A 26,635-nucleotide genomic window follows, 5' to 3' on the forward strand; every position below is an offset into this window, starting at 1 on the left:
ACACCATTTTTTCAAAGTCAGTAAAAACTGGAAAGTTAGGCTGCCAGTTAAATGGGGGTTGTCAGATAATCAAAGGGAACCTGTCACCACATAACCACATATACAGCAAGTGACATGTTCCTGTAGAGCCCTATTAACTGACTGACACCCTTCTTTTAGCTAAAAATAGTTTCACTTACATCCACATAAATCACCTTTTATCTTATATTATCTGTCATCAAAGAGGGCTTGTCCTGATCATCCGGCCCCTCCCATCTAATACTACCCATGCCTTATGCCTCCTTATTGGTCACAGTTCATGTCATGTGACCATAGTGACATCATCTCAGGTCCTTTAGCCTCTTAACAATAGCAAACTGTACCCCATGCATATATCTGACCACATGAAATCACAGCGGCCTCCATGGACTTCTACTCCTCTCCATACTACATAGAGGCTGCTGTGATTTCATGTAATCCCATACATGGTGTACAGTTTGCTATTGTTATAAGGCTAAAGGACCTGCTATGATGTCAGTCTGGTGACATGTCATGAATGTAACACAAGTCTATATACATGTATATGTCTGTAGTTGTATACTAGCAGAAAGTCTCTCAGCACAAGGATGCAGAGCAGTGATTTGAAGAGACACAGAGTTGTCAGTCACAATAAGGGGATGTGGTTCATTGCCAATCTGAGAGAGATGAGTCGCACAAGCTAATTTGCATATCAGAAAACCATCGGTAATGATCTCACTGGCAGCTATTTTTAGGTGGTATGGGGGGGACTTGTAACCCTTTATCAGCATGCATTGTTAGTCAGGGTGGTCAAAATTTGGTCACAGGTCCTCTTTAAGGAAATTAGCACTAGGTGCCAGATTAACACTAATAACTTGCAGGTATCTGAAAGTGTTCTGTAATATATACAATTTATGAAATAAGCTGAAAATAGTGCAATGTTACTCATGTATACACTCATGTATACTCATATATTCACATAGAACTACACAATGACCTTGACATATAGGAAATTGTCTGCTGTTCTAATTTTAATCTCCAGGGTAGGTCCCAAATTGATATATACAAAAGATTTAAAAAATGTTAAATCTACCAAAACATAAGGAAACCTATAAATTTCTAACTAAGCATGCCAACTCAAAAAATAAAGGGAAGGTATCATTTGGATCATACGGTGAAAGCTGTAAATGCTTGTTTTCCCCAGCTTTCCAATGGAATATTAAATGATGCCACAAAAAAGTACAATTTGTCCTGCACATAACAAGCCCTCTTACAATGCAAAAATAAAGTTATGGCTTTTGGGTGGAGGGGAGCAAATAAATGAAAAAGGGGTGAGTCCTGTCAAGGTTAAAGCTATTCACCCTGGGTAGGTTGTCTGTGGGTAAGCAAAATTGTTTCCCATCCACAAATCCCATCCATGTGTTGCGATAAAAACAGCAGCAGCTCCACTGTAGGTTTTGAATATGCGGAACCTTACAATGCAGCAAATGTGCAACTTAAAATTCTCAGACTCCAAACAATCATAAGAACAGGGGTCGTGTATCTTCTCCATCTGAATGCAGCAGGACACACAATCACATTCCTGCTCAATTAAATCTTTATGAGGTTATCAAAGACTGACTATGTATGGTGGTCAAATAGACTGTGGGTCCCTCATGCTTGTAATTGGTGGGGGTCCCAGTGGTCATACCCCCATTGATCAATATGTTATCTCCTTTCCTGTGGATATTAGATAACATTAGAATTTGTGCTATAAGACCAGAATTAGGGGACCTCTATATACAGTATTTAGATTGAGCCCAATGGTAGATCCAATTTTAGCCATTTGATGGGTGTTTCATGTGACTCCCGCCACAGTAAAAAAAGACAGACTTTAAATAAAATGCTATGTTCAAAGGGCCCCCATAATAGCATTTGAGTAACATGTGACAGGCGCACACTACATGTGTTGTTAGCTCAGCTGAGGAGCAGGAGTGGCAATGGAAGAGCTGAGGGGCTTGTGCTTATAATGCTTGATTTGTGCAGACATTTCATGCCTGGGGGATCGGCTTCCAAACGAACAGCTTGTGGCTTTAATTAGTATGATGAATACTCACTTAGGAATGTGAATATGGATGGAAGCTTACATAAAGGCAATCACAAAGTTGGCCCTCTGCCCTGCAGATTAAAGCCATATTCTTCTGCTAAGTTTGCATTTAAGGGAAAAATTCCTTTTATAAACAGTGCAGTTCCCTGATGCTTCCTATCGGAAACATAGTCCTACACACCTGCAGCTTTGTGTCTGGGGACACAACAGATTACCCACTGCAAACTCACTAGTACTAACCCACTGCAATGTACATTATCTACATAACGAAGAGATACCTGCAAATCTTACCCAGATATTTGGGCACATTTACTTACCTGTCTGACATCCTCTATGTGTTCCTCCCCGCTCAGTTCCGCCGGAGTTCAGCTTTTTCTTCCCGGTGCATGTAAGTGCTTAGCTTGTGACACAAATTTAAATGTTAAATCCAGCGCTTAGATCGAATCCGTCGGATCATCCGACGGCCTGCCAGCTGGCACGATTGCGACACGATCTGATCGTGTGCGACACAATCCCCGGCGCAATCCCCCCAAAAAATCCATGGCGAAAATGCGGCCGCGGGACCCTTAGTAAATAAGCCCCATTGTGTCTGAAACCTGCAGCATAATGGTTTTAAATATTATGGAAACTTAGTAATGTGCTTGACCTAAGTGCTCCCACTTGAATGGCCAAAGTGGTTATGGTGAACCATGACTTACAGTATTTGTGACAGTTTACTGAGCCAATCACAGGACTAGGTATACAATATAGAAATAGAACTTTTTCTAAACAAAACTTCTGTATCTACACATCTGCCTATGTCTTAAAAGGTTTTACATGACCCTTGTGACAACAGCATTCACAATTTAAGATGTAGCGAGGACAGACATTTACTTTTTAGAACACCCCACAACTAGATTCCAATCGACAAATATACTGAAAAATATACCTCAACTTACAAAATCTTTGATCAGAAAGGAAATAAAGTTCATCTTTCCAAAGCAGTCATGATACTTCAGCGAATGTAGTACCAATTCTCCAAGAGCTCCAATGCGTAAAATAAATTAAATTTGAACACTTTCATATTATTGTTACTGTTTATATAATCCACTTGTAATAGCAGAATGAATGAACAAACATAAAAGTCTGTTTTTTTGCTTGAAGAAATGCATTGGCTACAAAACGATTCTTCAGTCTATCACAAGTTATAACATTAATGTGATAGTAGTGCAGGACAATGTAGTATTGTTTTTCACTTGGTGCGCAAGTGTCAGGTTCAATTAGCTGCACAGCAATAAATGGAGGTTGTGAAATAAAGTGCATGAGGGCATACAGCAGGGTATTGTTGTGTCTGGTCCTTTTATAGCACCTGTAGTTTTCAACCAACAGCGAACAATGAGCAGCTTTTGAATTGCACTAGGATCACATCACAAGGGAACCCAGTGTATTTAACTAGAGAGATTTACTATTTCTTTTCCAACAGTGTTCTGCCGTACAAGTCATATAAACCTTCCCTTCCCTGCCAGCTAGGACTGTTTTCTGACCCTCACACCACTTTGGGTGTGTTGTAGCGGGTGGGCAGGGCCGTGAATGCCCTGGTCTGCCGGATGTCCAGCAGAGACTGTAGCAAATATCTCTGCCAGGTCAGACCTAGTCTTAGGTCTGACCTGACGAGAGATAATTTTAAGACTGGTGTTTAAGACGTCAGTATTTATAAATTCTCCCCCAATGTGTTTTGTAAGACATAAATTTCTTTCACACACGTGTGTGATTTTTAACTTTTGCTAGTGACACGCCCTATACAAGTCTACGGGGAAAAATTATAAACGCACTGTTCTGTGGCATAAATGTAATGCACACATAGACCACGTTCATCAGTTTATTTTCATGTAAAAAAAACATGTGAAAATCTTATTCACTGAACAAAATCTGACAGAAATCCTATGGAAATTGTCGGTTGTTCACTGACCAAACTGATAAAACTCTGACGATTTCTGTAACACTCTCCATTACAGAGAATGCTAAAGACTAAACTCTATATTATTTTATCACAGTTATTTTTGGATACTATTGCTATAATATGGTTTTTTTATAGCAAATTGTTATCTTAAACCAAGTCTTGCAAATTTACAGGAATTTCTGCTAATCTTTTCTCCAACGAAAAAATATTATTTTGGCATAATCTTTAACCTCTTAACGCTCAGCGTCCGATATATCGGACGCTGAGCTCAGTGACTTAGCGCTCAGCGTCCGATATATCGGACGCTGAGCCGATGCCGGTTCAGCTCAAGATTTGAGCCGAACCGGCATCGGGAAACACGGGGTGCCGGCTGTGACTGATAGCCGGCACCCCAGTGTAACACCCGCGATCGGAGTTGTCTCTGATCGCGGGTGATTAACCCGTTAAATGCCGCGGTCATCGCGACCGCGGCATCTAACATGCATATGGGGTGTCTTTCCCCCACGATCGCCCCCCCCGAATCATTTTCGGGGGGCACCGATTACTGCTACGGTATCACTGGGGTCCGATCTGGACCCCAGTGTTACCTGCAGGAACTGCCGGTAAGATGGCGTCTATGACGTCATCTTACTGGCAGAGTGCCACCCTATGCAAGTGCATAGGCTGACACTGATAATGCCCTGCAATACATAAGTATTGCAGGGTATTATTATGAACAAGCAATCAGATGATTGCTTGTTCATTTCCCATGGTGGAAAAAGTGAAAAAGTAAAAAAAAAAATTATTCAATAAAAAAATAAAGTAATAAATCACCAAAAATGCCCAAAAGCCCCAAAACATATAAAGAGACATATAACTAAAAAAAAAAGTCTAAATCATAACACAAACCCCACATATATAGTATCACCGCGTCCGTAACAACCCGTAGAATAAAAATAAATAATTATTGAATCCGCACGATGAACGCCGTAAAAGAAAACTGTTATAAACCCTCCAAAAATTATGATTTTTACCTATTCAATCCCACAAAAAATGCTATAAAAAGTGATCAAAAAAACATATGTACTCTAGAATGATACTGGTGCAAAGTACAACGTGTCCCGCAAAAAACAAGCCATCAACCAGCTCCGTAGCCAAAAACGTAACAAATTTATGCCACTTGGAAGATGGCAATACAAAAATGATAGATTTTTCCCAACAATAGGGTTTTATTTTACAAATTTAGTAAAACGCAAGAAAATATATTCGTGTCTGGTATCCCCGTTATCGTATCGACCCATAGAATGAAGATAATATGATTATTAGTCTATACGGTGAACACCACAAAAAAAAAGTAAAAAAACCAGTAGAGAATTGATGCTTTTCTACTCCTGCTCTCAAAAAGAAGTTCCTAAATTTTCAACAATAGGTGATACCAACCCCAAAATGGTAACATTGGAAAAAGCATCTCATCCCGCCAAAAAAATGCCATCACATGACCCTAATAGCGCAAAAGCGAAAATTTTACAGCCTTCAAAAGAGGCCAATGAGGAAAGTAAAATCCTGGCAGCTGCAGGGTGCTCCTTCCCTTCTGCGCCTCACTGTGTGCCCATAAAACAAGTCACGGCCACATGTGGGGGGTCTCTGCACTCGGGAGAAATTGTAGAACAAATTGTATGGTGGGTTTTGTATTTTTATCTTTTGGAAATGTGTAAATTTTAGGGCTAAATGAACGTATAACCGGCACAATTTGACTATTCTAAATTTCGCCTCCATTTTGATGTAATTACTATGAAGATCTCAAGGGGTTAACAATCTTCGTAAAATCTGTTTCTGATAGCTTGAGGGGTGCAGATTTCAAATTGGGTTGGTTATATGGGGGGTTTTGATGCTAAATATGTAAATTTTCATTCAAAACTGTATTTATCCCCAAAATAGTCAATTCTGAAAATCCGGAAAAGCGCTATTCGATTTGTAAGCCGCGTGACATCAAAATAAATTATCCAGACATTTCAAAAATGGTGAAAATGTAAAGTAGACATATGGGAAATGTTATTCAGCAATTTATTTAGGTGGTAAATCTATCTGCCTGAAAACGCAATGATTTCAAATTTCAAAAATGGCAAATTTTTCTGAAAATTCATCATATTTTCTTTTTTTTTGTAAATAAACGCAAAACTTATCAGCCAAAATTTACCACTAAAATGAAGTACAACATGTGGGGAAAAAACAATCTCAGAATCGTTTTGATAAGTAACAGTGTTCAAAAGTTATAACCATATAAAGCGACGCATGTCAGAATCCAAAAAATGGGACTGAGCCTTAAGCTGTAAAATGGCTGCGTCCTTAAGGGGTTAAGGAAACGGAATGGTGTCAGATTAGAAACTCTTTGATTAAAAACTAGATTTATAAGAATAAAGATAACTAGGTTTGCTGGGGTGTGACCTCTGAAGTCATGTGCAGTTCATTTTAATCTCATGTTTACCTCTTTCTTTGTCTTTCATGCAGTCATGTCTTTCATGAGTAGCCAAAATTTAGTTGTTATATTATAATGTGTATATAAATATATATGCTGTATATTTAATACATAGAAACCATTTCACATGTTAACCATAGACCTAAGTCATTCTCATGGCAGAGGTGACCCCAACAGTATTAGGCACCATGCACACGACAGTCTGGCGTCGCAAGCTTATGGCCGTACATATGTCCCCCATAAATGGCGATGGCCATAGTGAGGCACCGTACCTCTCTGTACACGGGAAAGAGATAGGACATGTGCTATCTTTCTACATATTAGGGCCCATGCGTCGTATGTTGAAGCATATCTTGTTTAATCCCTGAACTGAGTGGTTTTGCTAAAAAAAACTATTATAAAATTCAGGACCTTGGGAAAGCTGGATGAATGCCCTGTCAGTCATACATAAACATTACTTCCACATACATAGGAGCTGCCTGAACTGTCCAGACAGGACTAATCCTAACCTGAGCTAGATGACTCATACACAGCAGCTGGGGGATGGTGCAGCGATTGACTACTTCTGTCTGTCAGGGACAACATAGTGATAACATGTTCTTGGCTTATACTAGGCAGGACAAGGCTGACAAGGTATGTTTGGTTCATAATGCATAAAAAGAAATGGTAGATTTTCTTTAAACATCCTTAGACATACAAATTTCAACAAACTTTCCATAAATATAATGAAAATGTGTACTCTTTGATGAATTCCATCTTGCTAGCAGGATGGGCAGAATATCAAGGAGTTTTCTGAATACAAAGTAACTGAATGCAGAGGAAAACAGTGGGTTACAGCAACTGCGCCCCTCAGTGCTGAATGGATTGAAAACACACAGACAGAGACTGCAGAGAGAAGAGTTGCTTGAAAATGAAGATTACAAGTCACTGTTACTCCTGCTGATTTCTGCTAAGTTTATTAAAAATTAAAATGCCTTTCAATGTAACTTACACCTTAGTAAAATGTTCAGCAATTCCAATTCAGACCTCAAGAGTAAAAACCAATAGCTTGTATTTGATAGTCATTACAGATATATCTCTTTGATGTGACAAGCGCTATATTAATTGTGTATGGACTTTGGTTTGTAGGACAAATGTGCAGAAAAAAAATTTGCGAGTTGACTTTGGAAATGGGTAACTGATTAATATCATGGAAGTAAAACATATAATATATAATAAAATGGGTTATGGGTCTTAGAAGTATTAAAGAGCTGCCGGTGACTTATGCTCATTTCTGCTGGCTTCTTCTTTCAGCTGTTTCTATGTACTCATTTAACACATGCAACCGAAGCAGGAACGTTGGACAAAATTAGTCACTACACTGCCATGGTAACGCCAATAACAGCCAAGAAGCCACGGCAAAACACAGTTCTAATGAGACAGCTTATAGATAAACAACTGCAGAGAACAAGGACTTCAGGCAGCGTCATCGTACAGAATCGGGCATTTAAACTCACCATGTTTAAGGAGTTCTCCTTTACGATAAAGCATGCTCTGCCACTTATTGCCAACACATGAGGTATCTAGATTATATTTTCACAAAACAACAAAGTACCATATTTTACAGCGCGGTCCGAATGAACACCAAAACAACGTGCAAAGTCCGGCAGCGCGTGAAAGGGTCATGCGCTGTCAGACTTTGCACGTCATTTACCCCCATTCATTTTGAAAAAAAAAATTAATTAAAAAAAATTGGGCCTGGGTCAACTTTCAATTTTTGGTATTTTTGTGGCTGTGGTTGGATGGGAGTGCCAGCCTCTGTAAACAAATAGGGGCATGGCAGTAATGGGTGGTGCCACGGGACTACAGGAGGAGGTAAATTTAAGAGAGTTTTTGTAGCAATTCTTTATTGTGGCAGGTAACAGAAAAAATACTGGGCATCCCATGCTCAAGTGCTCGCAGGCACCTCATAGATAACAGTATTACAATACACAGTAGTATAATAATGCCAACCCTGAAGGGTAAAAAGATCAGTGACAACATGTACAGAATTATTTACACTTATACATGTGGCAGGTTTGCATTACGAAAGTGACAAAGAAAAAGGCAATTGTCCCCTGGCCAATCATTGTTTATAAGGTAGAAGAATAAACTGGAGGCGAGGAGGAGAGTCAGAGGGGTAGCAGTGAAGGAGAAAATGAGCGAGGGATCGTCAACAGGGCTAAGGTACTCATGTAGAGGAGGATAAAGAAGGAGATGCCGTAAACGCTATCCAGGGTTCCCAAGTAAAGACATACTTTACTCCAGAACCGTTCCCATCTGTCGAGACTTCCTCCATGCGCTGTAGAATCTCACAGAACAAGGTCTGATATAGTTCTTTTTCAAAGCTTTGGGTGCAAGCAGTCCGTTCTGTTGAGAATAAAATTATACCTACTATAATTAACAACTCCAATATTTAAAATGCTCTTTATATTGATATACTATTTAAAGCTATCTTTTTGTATCTAAATGATACAATTAATGTATAGACAAAGACGCCCCTTTACCAACCAATAAATACTAAATTTTTTGTTAATTGCATAGATCCAGAAGGTAGACTATATACAACACCAGAACCATGTTAAATGCAACACCACAGCCAATATCATAACTACAGCCTCATGATCTAGCTCTATATGTGAATACAATACTAGAACCAAACCTAGTACTTACTGTGAATAAAGCACTAAAACCAAGTTTTTACATATTTACAGCACCAGAACCAAGTTCAGTACAAAAAACACCAAACTGAGTTTAGAAGAAAAAATATAGAACCAAGATACAGCACCAGAACCCAGTTCAGTAAATAAATGCAGCACACCAAGTACATAAAAATAGAGCTACTGTAAGGCTATATTCACACGGCTGTATGGGGGACTTATATGGCCCCATAGACGGCAAAGGGCGCACTGCACCGTACGGCAGCACACGTGCAGAACCGAAAGATAGGACATGTCCTTTCTTTCCCCGTAATATGGCGCCGTGCGCCATACATTGCTGCTGAGTGGGGCGGGGGTGAGCAGTCCCCTTCTCACGGTATGGGACATGTGTGATTGTAGGAGTCTCTTTCATCTTCTTTGGCTGTCTAATTTAAGGTAGTCAAAGCTATTTCGAGAGGTAATGTTTTTTTTTCATAGAAACCTATTAGTAGTTCATTGAATACTCGAGCTGTAAGCTGGAACCAGTCTCATCACTGACAAATTCACAGACTCATTCCCGACAAAGATTTCTCCCGTCCAAAGAACAATGAGTGAAATTTATTAAAGGGGTTGGCCAGTTCAATAAATCTCTTCTATTAGAGATGTCTCTGCATGTATATGTACCGGTGTGTCTCCTTTGAACGGTGCAGACTTTCCTTTTCGGCTTCCCTCTACATATACACAAAGTGGCATTCTCTGCTGCATGTCTGTCTCCTCATAGTCTATCCACACTGACAGAGACTTGAAGAGGGAGGAGGATAAGGGAGCAGGATAAGTCATAACTCTGCTGCTGCAGCTCCTCTTATTCAGCGGAGTTCAGAGATGTAAAGAAAGAAGCATGTAAGAAGTACAAAAGTAAGCTGCAGGACTGCTGAATAACTTGAAGAACATTAAGGGATTATCTAGAACACTGTAAGGCACATGGGGAATTGATGTAAAAGAGTGGATAACCCATTTAGCTCTTAAAGAAAAGGAATATATGCTATTGGTTACCAGAAATAATGGTTATCAGAAATAATGTGGATAACATGGATAGATCATCAAGTGTAAGTGTGGAAAACCACTGTTTTGCACAAGTTGAGGGACTTGTGAGTCTGGACTGCAGCTATTGGCTTTACGGGAGGGAAGGTTTCTGATTACTTCATGAGGACCAATGAGTAATGTATAATAGTCTTCCTCCAGGAGGGAAGAGGAGAGTACTAGGTCTTAGTCAGCATGCTGTTATCAAAGAGGTGGGTCAGTATACAGACTCCCTGAATTTGTGGATCCAAAGTGTAAAAATGGTGCAGTCTGCAGTGGATAGAGGAAGGTTGATGAAGTGAAGTGAAGGTTAATGTTGCAAAAGTGCCTACAGCTAGGAACAGACACAACCATCACGGCAAAGGAAAAGATTTAATGATTTTCTGCAAGGTCTAACCTGTGTCTACAGATGTAACCAATGACTTCCAACACCTGTCAAAGATGTCACAAAATATTTCCCAGAAGGGCTGAGCGTATATAAAAATTCTGAATAAAAATACCTGTTATTTGACCACTCAATGGGCTGATGTGTCAGCATCCAACAATTTCACCACCTTACTATATGTTGTTGGTGATGCTGGCCCAGCTATAGCACACAGTAATACTATTAAAGGGAACCTATCAGCAGAAATTGACCTAATAAACCACTACCAGTATGGTGCAAAACAGCTGAACACCTTCTAGATCGTGTTTCTTTCATGACCCAGTGCGGTGGCATCATTCAGAAAATCAACTTTGAAGTGAGATGTAAACTGCTTGTATAAAGTAAAATCTGAAGTCAAGCTCTCTCTTCCTCAGAAGGCCCCCTTCATTGTACATGATAGTCCTGCATCCAGAGACGTCACTAAACAGATCTCCTGCAGTCTGATGCACAGTGTCAATCACAGAGGAGGAGGCGTTCAGAACTCCCCACCTTGACGTCAAACTCTCCACCTCCAACCAATTTAGATCTCACTTCAAAGTTGATTATCTGGATGATGCCACCACACTGGACCATGAAAGAAACAAAAGCTAGAAGGTATTACGCTGTTTGACAACTTAGTGGTAGTGGTTTATTAGGCCAATTACTGATGACAGGTTCCCTTTAAACTGTTCATTGCCTTTTACATGGGATGATAATATGACAAACTCCCCCAATATAATTATCCAATTATGCAAAGTGATGAAAACAGGTTTATTTGACTGCAGGAACAATCACATTTCTGAAAAACTCACAAAGAAATGTATAAACACTGCTGCTAGAGGTATGACTTACTTTTGCACAATATCCTCTTGAGCAGATAAATATCACCATTTCTGACAAGTTGGAAAGCGTTGCCGTGATTAATGTAAAAAGCAGGTATTTCTCTGTTGCTAGATGTGTAATATAAACACAGATGATCTTACAGAGAAAGCTTCCTGATGATGCCATTAATTAGATATCACAAGTGGATATCATCCAGGGTGCATCATTCTACTTTATGCAAATGATTACAATGACAATCTTATTTATGTTTTGTTTTAGAGGAAACCACACAACGCAAGAAGCCCCTGGCGTTCTGTGCCTATCTAGTTCAATCTGGCCTATTATGCCAGGATTGCATAGGAAATCAACCACACATTTTCAGAGCTGGCGTCAGAGCTAAGAGGTAGATCTTGAAGCCAACAGAACTCAGCATAGCAACAGCAAACAGCATGCTGCAAACACTCCACCCACGCTCTTGACTGTCAGCGCTTTTCTAATCTATGTGGTTCATGCTTTTAAAATCGCAGCTAAGTGTCAGAGAAATAACCAGCAGAGATGTGCTGAAGGCTCAACAGAAAACAGAGAGAAAATCATATGGAACCCTGTGGAGAGACATATAATACAGCATATGCATATCACAAGATACATACAGTGTGATATTTGGAGGTTCTTAGAGATCAAAGTCCGTAAATGTGTTGAGATTCTAATGCCAGCCGCTAAACCTGCTCAACTCATTCTTTGTATCATATATGTGCAATATTATCTATTAAATTGAAAATTGACAATGCTATACAGGAAGCATTCACATTTACATACCTTACAGGCCATCAATAATTAGTTTTTGGTCCAATTTTTCTTCCTTTATTAGATAAACCGGAACGCAACTAGCATCCTTTAAACACATTAACAGGGTTCATACATTGAAAGTTATTAGTCTCCAAACGTAACATTATAAACTTTTTTTACCAGGGTGAGTTGGGAGGCATTAATATATAACCAGGCAACCATTGTGATAGACACTTAAGAAGACCTTTTAAGATTGATTTGGGACCCTTAACCAACTACAGGTCCTTATAAAGTCTTTAGGAAAATGGAAAAATATTAATTTTAATAAGTACCTAGACGCGAGTCCAATAAGACACATAGGACTCACATCTTCAGATCCCGTGCCGGTGCCTTCTCTCGCTATGTGGCAAGTGAAGCCAGAACAGTATCTGTGTCGAGTGAAAGAGTAGAGCTAATGCATGTACTCGGTAGGGTGACAGAGTAAGTTATTTCTATCTGATTGCGGACTTCCGTTCCCCATGGCTGAACAATAGGGCAGGCCCACATGGTGTAGTACAGGTACACAGGTGTTTCACATTTTGGGTATTTCGTTATCCCTTATGGTCGGGAGTCAGATTGCTGGGATATTTAACACATAAATTGCTGAATGCTTTAACTTATGGATACACTTGAAACCAGAAGTTTTCGTACACTATATAGAAAGGCACATATACATTTTTTCCTGTTTTAGGTTAATCATTATTCCCAAATTGCAGAATAATGAGAGAAAGTATGGCATTTTTATTACTTTTTGCAAAGTCAAAAGTTTATATACATTTCATTAGTATTTGGTATAATTCAGTATCGTGGTTCTCAAGTCATACAGTTCAACGATACTGAATTATACCAAATACTAATGAAATGTATATAAACTTTTGACTTTGAAGTAATAAAAATGCCATACTCTCTCTATTCTGGCATTTGGGAATAATGATTGACCTAAAACGGGAAAAAATTAATATGTGCCTTGGATATCCTTCCACAAGCTTCTCACAATAGTTGGTCGGAATTTATGTCCATTTCTCCTGACAGAACTGGTGTAACTGAGACAAGTTTGTAGGCCGCCTTGCTCGTTCCTGCCTTTTCAGCTTTGTCTATAAATATTCCGTAGGATTGAGATCAGGACTTTATGATGGTCGCCCCAAAACATTGATTTTGTCGTGAAGGTGCAGCATTCATCTGTAAAAACAATTACATGCAAGTAAAAACAAGATGGAAATATCCAACCATCATACCACTCAGACAGGTGAAGGGTTCTGTGTTCCAGAGATGAACATGCTTTAGTCCGAAAAAGCCAAAAGAAACATAAAAAGTAAGATTAATGTTTACAAGTACACTTAGGAACAGAGACCTTCATTTTTTGTGACACGTCCTATCATCTGACAAAACTAAAATCAAACTGTTTGGCCATGATGACCATTGCTACGTTTGGAGGAAAATGTAGCAACTGTAAAACACGGGGTGGCAGAATCATATTGTGAGGTTGTTTTGCTGCAGGAGGGACTGTTGCACTTCACAAAATGGATGGCATCATGATGAAAGACCATTATGTGGCTAAACTGAAGTAACATCTCAAGACATCAACAAGGAATTTAAAGAATGGGTGCAAATGAGTCTTTCAAATGGACAATGACCTGAAGCATCCTGCCAAACTGGCTACAAAGTGGCTTAAAGTGTAACTTTAAAGTTATAATGATTTTACCAAATTTTTATACATGATTCTCCCTTTAATAACAAACAGAACAATGCCAACTTTGTGCTGCTCACCCCTTTCTTTCCAAGGTTATGGCATTTTCTGTTCTGAAAGTGTTTACCAAAAATCTTTCTCACAAGAGGTGAAGTGGGCGGTGACTAATGTCTATCTGTCTATGCCCTCAAGCTGAGGCCAGTAAGCTTGCCCACAGATTCCATGATGCATTATGTTTTCTCTCAAAGAAATTTAGCATTACATTCATTTAGTTTTTCACTAGTAAATCCACTGAACATTGGACAGTGCACATACAGGATGTATATGGTGACCACACTGGCAGCTTCCATCACATGGAGGAAAATGTAATAAGTGGTAGTAATCCAGGTAAACCAGTTACATTAAGTCTATACCCTATGCTGTGTGAGCACTAAGGGTTAATAGCTTATCTGCACAGTGCAGAAAGTGCTGAGCACAAGGCGGGGGGGGGGGGGGGGGCGGGGGAGCAACATGAGATACAGAGAGAGACAGAAATTTTTTTTTAGAATCACAGACTCGGATGGAGGGACTCATAGGGAACAGGGGAGATCTTGTGCCACACTATTCTGTGCAGGAGACATCTGTATCCACAGTCTTTGAACACATCTAGCTACATACACAGAGAGAGCTCTGACACATGACCTGCTCCCCCATTAAACCGACAGATAAACAAACTATGGACTTACAGGGCTTATCAGCACAGGCAGAGGAAGCAACCACTGCAGTAATGAGTTAATCTGAGGGGTATAGCAAGGAAACTGCTGGATATAGGTAACAAAGATAATAGGCAAAGTTGTTTTACATCCCAAGAGCTATTGATTTAAAGAAACACTGCAGTCACAGATGATTCATTGAATTATACCTTGTTGAGGGCCTGAAGGGAGGAGCTTGACTCTGGGTTCTAGCAAGGTCCTAGGAATACAATAAAAAGTGTCGTGATCCTCCCATTGGACCCTGCACCATGCATTATTCATTGAATGAGCTTTGACTAGAGTGTTCCTTTGAGGATTACAAAATCAATATTTTGGAGTGAACATCATAAAGGCCTGATCTCAATCATATTACAAATTTAAAGGCAAAGCTGAAAAGGCGCAAGCAAATAGGTCTACAAATATGGCTCAGTTACACCAGTTCTGTTAGGAGCGATGGGCTCCAATTCCTACCAATTTTGTGAGACACTTGTGGAAGGACATCCAAAACGTTTGACCCGAGTCATACAGTTTAAGGACAATGGTACCAAATACAGGTGAAATATATGTAAATGTTAGACTTGGTAGAAAGCAATTAAAATCCTCCAAAAGACTCTCATTATTCTGGCATTACGCAAATATAAATCATTTTGGTAATCCTAATTGACCTAAAATGGGAAAGGTTTATTCTGATTTCATGTCAAATATATAGTTATTTATATAGTGTATGTAAATATCTGGTTTCATCTGTAACCAGTATAGTCAGTTTAGTTGCACAATGGCGCACTGGAGGCATTTTGGCCACAGGTGGCTTTTTAAATCAAGTTTGCTCCCTTACCATTTTCTACAGATTTATCATAGATTTTCACAATTTCTAGCCAAGACCACAAGGGATATTACCAAACTCATATTGAGATCATGTTGTACCAAAAACAGACCTCGTAAAAACTGTCCAAATAAATAAACAACAATTATTGACAAAAGATATATATTTTATTAATTAATAATACACAGAAAATTACAAATGTATGATCACCATGATTAAAAACCAACCCATAAAAACATTCCCTGGTGGACAAAAAGGTGCATAGCCATTCCTGAAGTAGTGTTATTACAGTACAGATAAATAAATAGCCTGAAGGGCACTAGATATAATATTACAATCAAGCAAGTTCAGATGAATAAGTTAACGACACGTAATATCGGTCACATCAAATAGTACTAATGAACCTCCATAAAATATGGTTTAATATCAATACTAGTGCCCCTAATATATCACTAGCTATATAAATTGTATTCTAAATCCTGGTAGGTAAAACAATGGCAACAACATTCAGGTGCCTTACTTTGTAGCAATTCTTCTAAACATACACATACATATATGCATATGTGAAACCAACAACAGAAACAACTAAACAAGACAAAGAATAAGACCAACACAAAGACAAAAAGAGATACAAAAAAAAGACAAAGGATGGAAGAACAGGACAAAATTATTTTTATATATAGCACAACCCTTAATACATTTATTTATAGAACCTCCTAAAAATTTACTGCACCCCCTTATAATGTATAGAGCCACATAATGAATTGGTACCACATCCTTCTGCAGAGAAACATGGGTGGTCCAATGATGTAATCTAAGCTGTCCCCCTCTCTATGATATCCACGTCTTAATGATGCAGCTATTATTGGTTCTTTATGGCATTTTGCACCTGCGTGTAGCTTTACTCAGGGCTGTACTTTTGATGGGTCTATGGCACCTATGGGGCACTTGGGGATGCCACTGGCTATAGTCAATTTAATTCTAATTTGTTCATAGGTTTCATGTTGCTCTGCAAAGGATCAAAAGTCTACACCAGTACGTCAAACTTATTGGGGCACATTTACTAAGGGTCCGCGGAATGCATTTCCATCGGGTTTCCCGAATTTTACCGTTTGCGCCACATTTAACTGGGGTTTTTGGTGCACGCGATCGGATTTTGGTGCATTGGCCCCGGCTTTCACGCAACACAAATAGGGGGACAGGTCATGGGACGATCCGACGGATTCAGACAACGCGCGGGACATCTCAAATTGTGTCGCAAGACATGCACTCACATACACCAGGAAGAAGGCGAACTCCAGCGGACCTCAGCAGGGAAGCGACACATGCAGGATCTTGGGTGCACAATCTTGGTAAATCGCACCGGACTTCATCCTCGTCGGACTGTAAATGTGCCCCACTGGGTTATATTAGGTTTTATTAAGATAAATGAAAGGGGTTTCCTCTCTTAGTTTAAAGCACATCAAATAAAAATAATGTTTAAAAAAAATGTTTCGAACAACAGAGGTATTTGAGGATTACAATATAAAACAACTGAATCTTTTCTGCATTATGTTCAATATGTAAAAGAAGGAAGGCCAATCTTATCAAAGACTCTTTCAAATAATATCTAAAATACTAATGGAGAAAAAATGTAATATTAAAATCAAAAATCTAAATCTAGAATTAAAAAATGCAATAAGGACATATCAGGAGCTTCCCTTTAGTTTGAGCTACGAATGAGTTACTGGTGATAGTGATGTCTAATGCGTAAATGATATTCAATGGTGCATCCTGCAATGTGATATCAAGTTTTGGAAATGTTTTCGCTAAAAATAGGAAAAGATTATTCACAAAAATGATAATAGCTGCTCTAATTCATTGCAGTCCTAACCTTGAGATCCATGGCTGAACAGTGGAAAAACACAGGAATTTTCTATTTGTTTGTGACTCCTTGCCAGGATATTGAAGAGGTTATGTGAAGGTGCAGGCGCTCCAGATCCTTGAAACAGCCGTAATATTTCACAAGCGAGAAAGCACAAAACTTGACATGACAAAGATAATTCAGACAAATGTAACATTACCTAAAGTTCAAAGTGTATAGAGATTTGTAGGCCAAGGTCACCTCTTCCATTATTCACTCAATGTAATGCAAATATTAGTCTACAGACTAATGTGATCTGTAAATACTGAGCGCTGCAACACGGTCATATCCCTCACCCCATAAAACCTGAATCACACTTTCCTGTGGGACCCTTGTTACATTCAGCGTTTGTGTCCGGTGCTGAGATGGCTGGCACTGCATGCCACAAACACTTACGCAGAATGACACACAGATAGAATGACCTTCATGGCTGGCCAGCAGCCACAAGCCCTTATCAGGGTCCCACGGATATAGAGGAGACTTGCTAATCATGGGAATACTGTATGTCATGGAATCATTATAGTACTGGGAGGAGATTTAACAAATGCCTGCGTGGGGACATAAACGCAAGTAAAGAATTTTTATTTTTGAAGGGAATCAAAAGGTGGTTAACACATATTTAATATTTAGAGATAAATATTTAGGATAATAATATTTAGAGAAGTTGTCAAGTAGTATAAAATAAAGTACTCAATAAAGCGGGAAGTTGACGCAAAAGAATTGTGGGAGATCGATGGTGAAATATAGGGGATGCCTGGGTGTTGGCAATGAATGGGTGTCGCTGCTGGTATTGTATGAGCCGCTCTAGCTCATAGGTGTACAAGACACTTAGAACAAATAAACAAATATACCTGCGCTGACTCCAACAAATGAAACAGATGGTGATTTGTAATTAAAACTACAGTAATTGAGCTGGTGACTGACCCAGTTCAACCATTATTCCAATATGGAGAGTGTGGTGTCCAGGAAGCTTGTCCCCTATGTAGTAGATCCCGCAGTAATAGTAGATGTCCGCTGTAGTAAGTCCCTCTTTCTGTGTTCTATGCTTGAAGTAGATCCGAGGGAAAAAACTGGCACCAAACGCATTTTCGAGAGCAACGGCTCTCTTCCTCAGGGTAGAGTTCTATCTTTCCATCATTATCTGCCTACTATATCTTCCCTCAGTTGCTCTATTACAGACGGCCCCTAGCTACAGACCTCTCTCTGGGCAGGACCTCTCTGGCCACTGTGACCTCTGGTGAAGCTCTCTGGATGTTTTACTATAGTCCCAGACTACAATGATCAACTGTAAAGTGTCTGTAATGAAGCTTTATTGATAATCCTTGGTCCCATACAGCAAAAAAGTTTGAAAATCCATTTGTCACGGGGACAAAAAATCATTTTGTCTGGAGCTACAATTATAAACTATACAGTTCTGACTTACGTATAAATTCAACTTAAGAATAAACCTAAAGAACCTATCTTGTACGTAATCTGGGGACTGCCTGTATATCTTTTTTTTGTCGACAGTACGGTAAAATGGGCAATATAGCTATTGAAATGGCCATGTGCTACCTGTACTGAAACAGCAGCACACTGCTGTATTACAACATTTGTGTGCAAGAGCCCTAAGAGAGGGTTGCTGCCAATACATTTTCTTATCTCAGTCGTTTGCACATGTTATAGTGTTGATCGATGCAGCTGTTATCTGCTCTCAGGGATCTTGCAATGGAAAACAGAAATGCTGGAGCTGCAGTGACCTTACCAGGGGACCTGATTGGAAAAGAAAGAGTAGACTTCCCACAAATGAAAGTATGGATTCACAGCCCACAAACAATGGACATGCATCAATGACTGCAGTCGGCTCACACGCAGGGCCACGAGAACCAGAGCTGTGTGTGAGCCCACTGAAATACTTGGGTCCAAACATCTAACAAGTTGTCCAGAAATACATCCATGTACAGGTAGCCATATTAACATTGCTGCTTAAATTGGACAGCCCCTTTAGAACTTAAGGCTACATTATGGTGGACGTACATAAGGCTGATGTATATACGGCGTATATACGTCCCGCATACATCGCAATGGCCGCATTGCGCTGCAGACATGTCCTAGGAATATGGTGGTAGGCTCTATGTTAGGCTATGGAGAGCAGCGGCGCTCTCTCCCTGCTCCTCTCTCCAACACTGGCGTGTGCCCCCCGTGCTACGGTACAATGGGCAACGGTAGTGTGAATGTAGCCTAACAGTGTTTTAAAATAATTTCCTCATTATCCCCCTGTTGGATTGATCGCTTTGTGCTCTATCTGCTTAATCTGCTATATCCCTCACTGCCTTCAAATGGTATTCTGTATATTTCAATAGAAACACCACATATAACACAAAATCAGACAATTTATATTTCCCTGTATAAAAAGTATGGTGGGCCTTTGAATCTCCCAAAAATTAAGCAGATCAAGATAAGGTGATACCGGTAAAAGGCATAATTTAAGGCAGTGAGGTTTGGTCGAATCTATGCCCATTTTAAGAATACAAAGAAACATATTAATAAAAATTCTGGTATAATTTTGAGTATTGCCAATGTTTTTATATGATATGCTTATAGTGGGAATCATGATTACCCTGTCAAGTGATTGACAGATTTCCCTGATTCAGTGGGAATCAGTGGGACAGAGGGCAGTTGATTGCTGTCTGTTGCTGATGACAACAGACGTTCAGAATTGATTCTGAACAATCTGCCCTTTTTAAGGTACAGATTTCAATCTGAATGTGTTCTGCTTTGCTTCAAATTAATCTTGTTAAATACTGCTGTCATTCATCCCAGATAGCCTTCAAGCCCCCAGTAGTATATAGCCAGACAGCCCCCAGTAGTATACAGCCAGCCTGCCCCCAGTAGTATACAGCCAGCCTGCCCCCTGTAGTATACAGCTAGCCACGCATGCCCCCTGTAGTATACAGCCAGCTCAGCCTGCTTCCACTAGTATACAGCCAGCCCAGCCTGCCCCCAATAGTATACAGCCAGCCCAGCCTGCCCCATGTAGTAAACAGCCAGCCCTGCCTGCCCCCACTAGTATACAGCCAGCACAGCCTGCCCCGTGTAGTTTACAGCCAGCCCAGCTTGCCCCCACTAGTATACAGCCAGCCCAGCCTGCCCCCAGTAGTATACAGCCAGCCCAGCCTGCCCCATGTAGTATACAGCCAGCCCAGCTTGCCCCCAGTACTATACAGCATGCCAATACAGCATGCCAAGCACTTAAAAAAAAACGTATATACTCACCCTCCGGTGGTCCCCACGATGTCCACCTGGCTTCTCATGCTGACGTCATACTATGCGCCGGCCAGGAGAAAAATATGGTGGTGGCCTACAGGATGTTACCGAAGAAAGAAGACAGAAAAGGACCCGCGTTGACATCAGGGGAGCAGCGTGGACATCGGGGGAGCAGCGCTGCGCATCGGGGCCGCCGGAGGGTGAGTATTTTTATTTTTTTTTAAGTGCTGTATTGACTCGTGTATAAGCCAAGCTGAGGATTTTCAGCACATTTTTTCTGCTGAAAAACTCGGCTTATACACGAGTATATACGGTAGTGTGCGTTTTTGCGTACTACGACTGTGCTTAACAAATGTTAATTACAAATAGTTTTTCATTTTTAGTTTTATTTGGGGTTAAAGTTACTAAAAGAGAAAAAAAGGTTTTTTTTGTAATGTATGGTATTTATTTTCAAATTAACTCAAAATGACAATAATAAATCAATTTCATACTTTGTGATATCATTGTAAAATATAAGATATATAGTTTTAGCGACAAAGGTTAATTTTTTTTTTATTGAGTACAGGGGTATTTTTTTCTTTTATTGTGAAATATCAATGTGTATATATATATATATATATATATATATATATATATATATATATACCTTGGTGATCACATGTCCACTTGGTCATGTGTAGCTGGCAGCACTGCAGGTTCCTCTATTCCAGGGGTCAGGAACCTTTTTGGTTGAGGTTAATGCCACATATTTTAAAATGTTATTCCGTAAGAGCCGTACAACATGCACATGCCCCCCAGTAGATGGGTAGTCTCAGTGTGAGGGGTGCCCCTGCGATCTACATCTCAGATTGCAGGCACACCCGCACCTTTCCGGGTTCCTATAAAAACCGTCAGCTCCCAGCATTCCCTGCCGGATCTTAGTGCTTCATGCCTATGAGGAAGCTTTCCACAGTGTTTCCTTCCTAAGTGTTGACCTCCTGTTGTGACCCTGGACCTGTTCCTGATTCTGCTCTTTCGCTGCCAGCCCTGACCTCTTGCTCCGCCCCCGACCTTGCTTTATTGCTGCCTGCCTGGAGCGTCTGCCTGTTCCTGACCACGAGACTGCCTAGTGATCCTGTACCTCGACCTTGGCTGCCACCGTGGACAAGTCGTGCCTGTGGAAAGACCTGGTGGTACCACACTGCACCAAGACCATCCTGCTTTGCGGCGGGCTCTGCTGAAGACCGGGTGCCACTTAGATTTTGGTCCTAGGTGTCTGCTTGCATCATCGTCCACGGTGGTCCAGGGGGTTCACTACTCCAAATCCTGACACCCACCACATGCCTCCCAGTAGATAGGTAGTCCCAGAACATGCCTCCCAGTAGATAGGTAGCCCCAGCACATACCCCAAGTAGATAGGTAGCTACAGCACATACTCCCAGTAAATAGGTAGCCACAGCAAATGCCCCCCAGTATATAGGTAGCCACAGCACGTTTCCCAGGAGATAGGTAATCACAGCACATACCCCCCAGTATATAGGTAGCCACAGCATGTTTCCCAAGAGATAGGTAGTCACAGCACATGCCTCCCAGTATATAGGTAGCCCCAGAACATACCCCCAGTAAATAGGTAGCCGCAGCACATACTCCCAGTTTATGGGTAGCCACAGCACATGCTCCACAGTAGATAGGTAGCCACGGCAAAAAAATAAACAATATTCAATTCCTAGCGCTCCCAGCAGCCAGCTCCCCATTGCTCCCATGCTCTTCTCTTTGATTTAGGCTTAGACGATGGCAGCGATGGACTGTGTCCAGTGATCAGTCTAAGAGACACACAGCAGACATTACTATTTATTAAAGATCTGCCTGAGAGCCAGATGCAGCCTACAAAAGAGCCATATCTGGCTCTCGAGCCATAGGTTCCCTACAGCTGCTCTATTCACTGCATGGCGCCAATTAGGTGCTATGCTTTGAAAAGAGGAGAGGGTACCGCTTCTACCTTTTCCTCAGAGCCTCCTGCCATCCCTGGTCCTGCCATCAGAGCAGGAGAAAACTGCAGCGATTGAATTAAAATTCAGCAAAGCTTCTACTAATTGTATCTTTATGCTCATTTATTTTTATCAGAGAGCTGAGTTTCTTTCCTCATGTACTGTTCTGAGAATATTCAAGACATGATCACTTATTATTAAATAACTAAACATATATCAGAAAACAATTATAAAGCTGTACATGCTCTTAAAGACTCATGATAACCACTCCATACCTAATCTGTGACCTCCTTTCCATTTCCTGTTCAGCCTTGACAGGTTTCAATCTCTGAGGTGCTCAAGCCTTGTTTAATGAAGACTTTGGCCTTTTACCTTGTTATTTAATTTTTTTACCTTTAAAATTGGTCACTTAAAAATAGTAAAAAATCTCGATGAAAACACAAAAGACATTTTACAGCATTTTCTGGAACTATGGCATTGTCCAAACTTATTTATACTGTTTTCTAAGGAATTTGTTTGGAACAGTATAGGTATATCTTCAAAAACCCATTTAACCAGCATGTAATACATAGACAGACCCAATCTGCCATTGTTTGCAGGTAAACCCCTTATGACAATGGTGGCAAACCTTTTAGAAACTGAGTGTCCAAATTGCAAACTAAAGTCAACACATCTATCAAGTGCCAACATGGGAATTTAGCCCAATATTACTAGCAATCTCACTATACAAATAATACTGCTACATGATGACCACCACCATTACAACAACTTAAATACCACAATACTGATAATAAAGACAACTATACAATATAATTAATATCGCTAACCTAGAGCAAACAGTGATTCATTTTACCACTCTAATGAATATTATAGCCATAAATACAGGGATAAATATTACAGCCGTGCATATAGGGATAATTATTCCAGATATACTTACAGGGATAAATATTACCACCATATATACAGGGATAAATATTACCACCATATATGCAGGGATAAATATTACCACCATATATACAGGGATAAATATTATCGCCTTACATACAGGGATAATATTAATAATAATTCCTTTATTTATAGAGCGCTGTTCAGAGCTTGCCATCAGTCCCTGTCCCCAATGGGGCTCACAATCTAATCACCAATCCAATATGAAGATGTGAATAGGAAAGGGGCACTATCTGTACTTCTTTAAATCTCACCGCTAGTTTTAGAGGTGGCGTGGCGGAGACGACTCTGGGTAGTGCTCAGCATGCACAGAGGAAGACTTCGAAAATGCAATGAAAAAGAAAAGAAGCGGCACTCACCCAAAAACAGTGTCTTCTTTATTTCATATGTGGATAAAAAGCATTCGGAAGATATGCCAAAGTGAGGTAGAGAGAGGAGCAGGGGTACAGACGAAGGAGACAGCATTTTTGCGCTGTCCGGCGCTTTCTCTAGCCGTAGTGCCGCTTCTTCTCTTTTTATCACAATCTAATCAACCTACCAGCATGTTTTGGAGTGTGGGAGGAAACTGGAGGACCGGGAGGAAACCCATGCAAACACGGAGAGAACATACAAACTCATTGCGGATGTTGACCCTGGGACATGAACCTAGGTCTCCAGTGCTGCAAGGTTGTAAGCCACCGTGCTTCCCTCATATTACTGCCATATGAACAGGGATAAATATTATTGCCATATATACAGGGATACATATTACTGCTATACATACACAGGGATAAATATTATTGCCATATATACAGGGATACATATTACTGCTATACATACACAGGGATAAATATTATTGCCATATATACAGGGATACATATTACTGCTATACATACACAGGGATAAATATTCCTGTTGTTTTTACAGGGATAAATATTACTGCCATACACTCGGGGATAAATATTACCGCAATACAGGGATTCATCTTCATCACCTGGAGTAATACACACCCTACTTTACCGATACACGCAACGGCTCTCGGAAATAGTGTCGAAGCCACGTATCAGAACCAAGCTTATTGTCATTGTTTACTTTTACCCAGGATCACTTCCAAGTATAAAAGGGCCCCTGGCTAATGGGTGATCTCTGGTGGTTTGCCCTGGAAAGTGGTAAAGTGACTATAGGTTTTTAATTATTTTATATGAAATTCTAAAACAAGAATGAATAAGCTTCCACCAGCCAGTGTTGTTATGGACATAAAGGAAACAACAAATCCTAGCAGACCCATAGGTCCCTAAGGGCATGTTGGGAGTTGTAGATACACAGAGGAAAAGAAGAATAGTAACCAGATATGGAGTGTGTCAGCCTCTCCTTATTCCTCACCTTTATAATCCCCCTGCCACTCTCTGTAGTTTTTGGGGAGGGTGGATGCCAGGGAACTGCTGTGTGATATTGTACAGCTCTGGCATGGGATGATGTTGCTAGTAGGATGAGGAGGCAGGGCCCAGCACTGAGGCTGAGCATGCACCTACCCCACTGCTGCTGGAGGAAGTTACTGTGAGTGTTGCTCCCTTAATATTAAAATTGTATGTGCTGCATGCTGGGAGCAGATATTCAATGTCACAGGAGCAGCACTGATACCTATAGTAATGCTTTGATGGGAAGGCAAGGTAGGTCCTGGAGGACATCATAAAGAGCTTCCATAAGTCCTCTCCCCTCTCTCTTCTTGTATCATATGCTGCTGTGTGTAGTAGCAGTGGAGAGAGTGTACACTCACCGGCCACTTTATTAGGTACACCATGCTAGTAACGGGTTGGATCCCCTTTTGCCTTCAGAACTGCCTCAATTCTTCGTGGCATAGATTCAACAAGGTGCTGGAAGCATTCCTCAGAGATTTTGGTCCATATTGACATGATGGCATCACACAGTTGCCGCAGATTTGTCGGCTAAACATCGATGATGCGAATCTCCCGTTCCACCACATCCCAAAGATGCTCTATTGGATTGAGATCTGGTGACTGTGGAGGCCATTTGAGTACAGTGAACTCATTGTCATGTTCAAGAAACCAGTCTGAGATGATCCCAGCTTTATGACATGGTGCATTATCCTGCTGAAAGTAGCCATCAGATGTTGTGTACATTGTGGTCATAAAGGGATGGACATGGTCAGCAACAATACTCAGGTAGGCTGTAGCGTTGCAACGATGCTCAATTGGTACCAAGGGGCCCAAAGAGTGCCAAGAAAATATTCCCCACACCATGACACCACCACCACCAGCCTGAACCGTTGATACAAGGCAGGATGTATCCTGCCTTGTATCAACGGTTCAGGCTGGTGGTGGTGGTGTCATGGTGTGGGGAATATTTTCAATTGAGCATCGTTGCAACACCGCAGCCTACCTGAGTATTGTTGCTGACCATGCTTTCATGTTGTTGACGCCAAATTCTGACCCGACCATCCGAATTTCGCAGCAGAAATCGAGACTCATCAGACCGGGCAACGTTTTTCCAATCTTGTTAATTACTGTCCAATTTCGATGAGCTTGTGCAAATTGTAGCCTCAGTTTCCTTTTCTTAGCTGAAAGGAGTGGCACCCGGTGTGGTCTTCTGCTGCTGTAGCCCATCTGCCTCAAAGTTCGACGTACTGTGCGTTCAGAGATGCTCTTCTGCCTACCTTGGTTGTAACGGGTGGCGATTTGAGTCACTGTTGCCTTTCTATCAGCTCGAACCAGTCTGCTAATTCTCCTCTGACCTCTGGCATCAACAAGGCATTTCCGCCCACAGAACTGCCGCTCACTGGATGGTTTTTCTTTTTCGGATCATTCTCTGGAAACAGTTTCAGTTTCTGAAATACTCAGACCAGCCCTTCTGGCACCAACAACCATGCCACGTTCAAAGGCACTCAAATCACCTTTCTTCCCCATACTGATGCTCGGTTTGAACTGCAGGAGATTGTCTTGACCATGTCTACATGCCTAAATGCACTGAGTTGCCGCCATGTGGCTGATTAGAAATTAAGTGTTAACGAGCAGTTGGACAGGTGTACCTAATAAAGTGGCCGGTAAGTGTATAACTCTATGTGCTGCCATT

This window comes from Engystomops pustulosus, chromosome 4 (genome assembly GCF_040894005.1).
Source record: "Engystomops pustulosus chromosome 4, aEngPut4.maternal, whole genome shotgun sequence".
Lineage (NCBI taxonomy): Eukaryota > Metazoa > Chordata > Amphibia > Anura > Leptodactylidae > Engystomops > Engystomops pustulosus.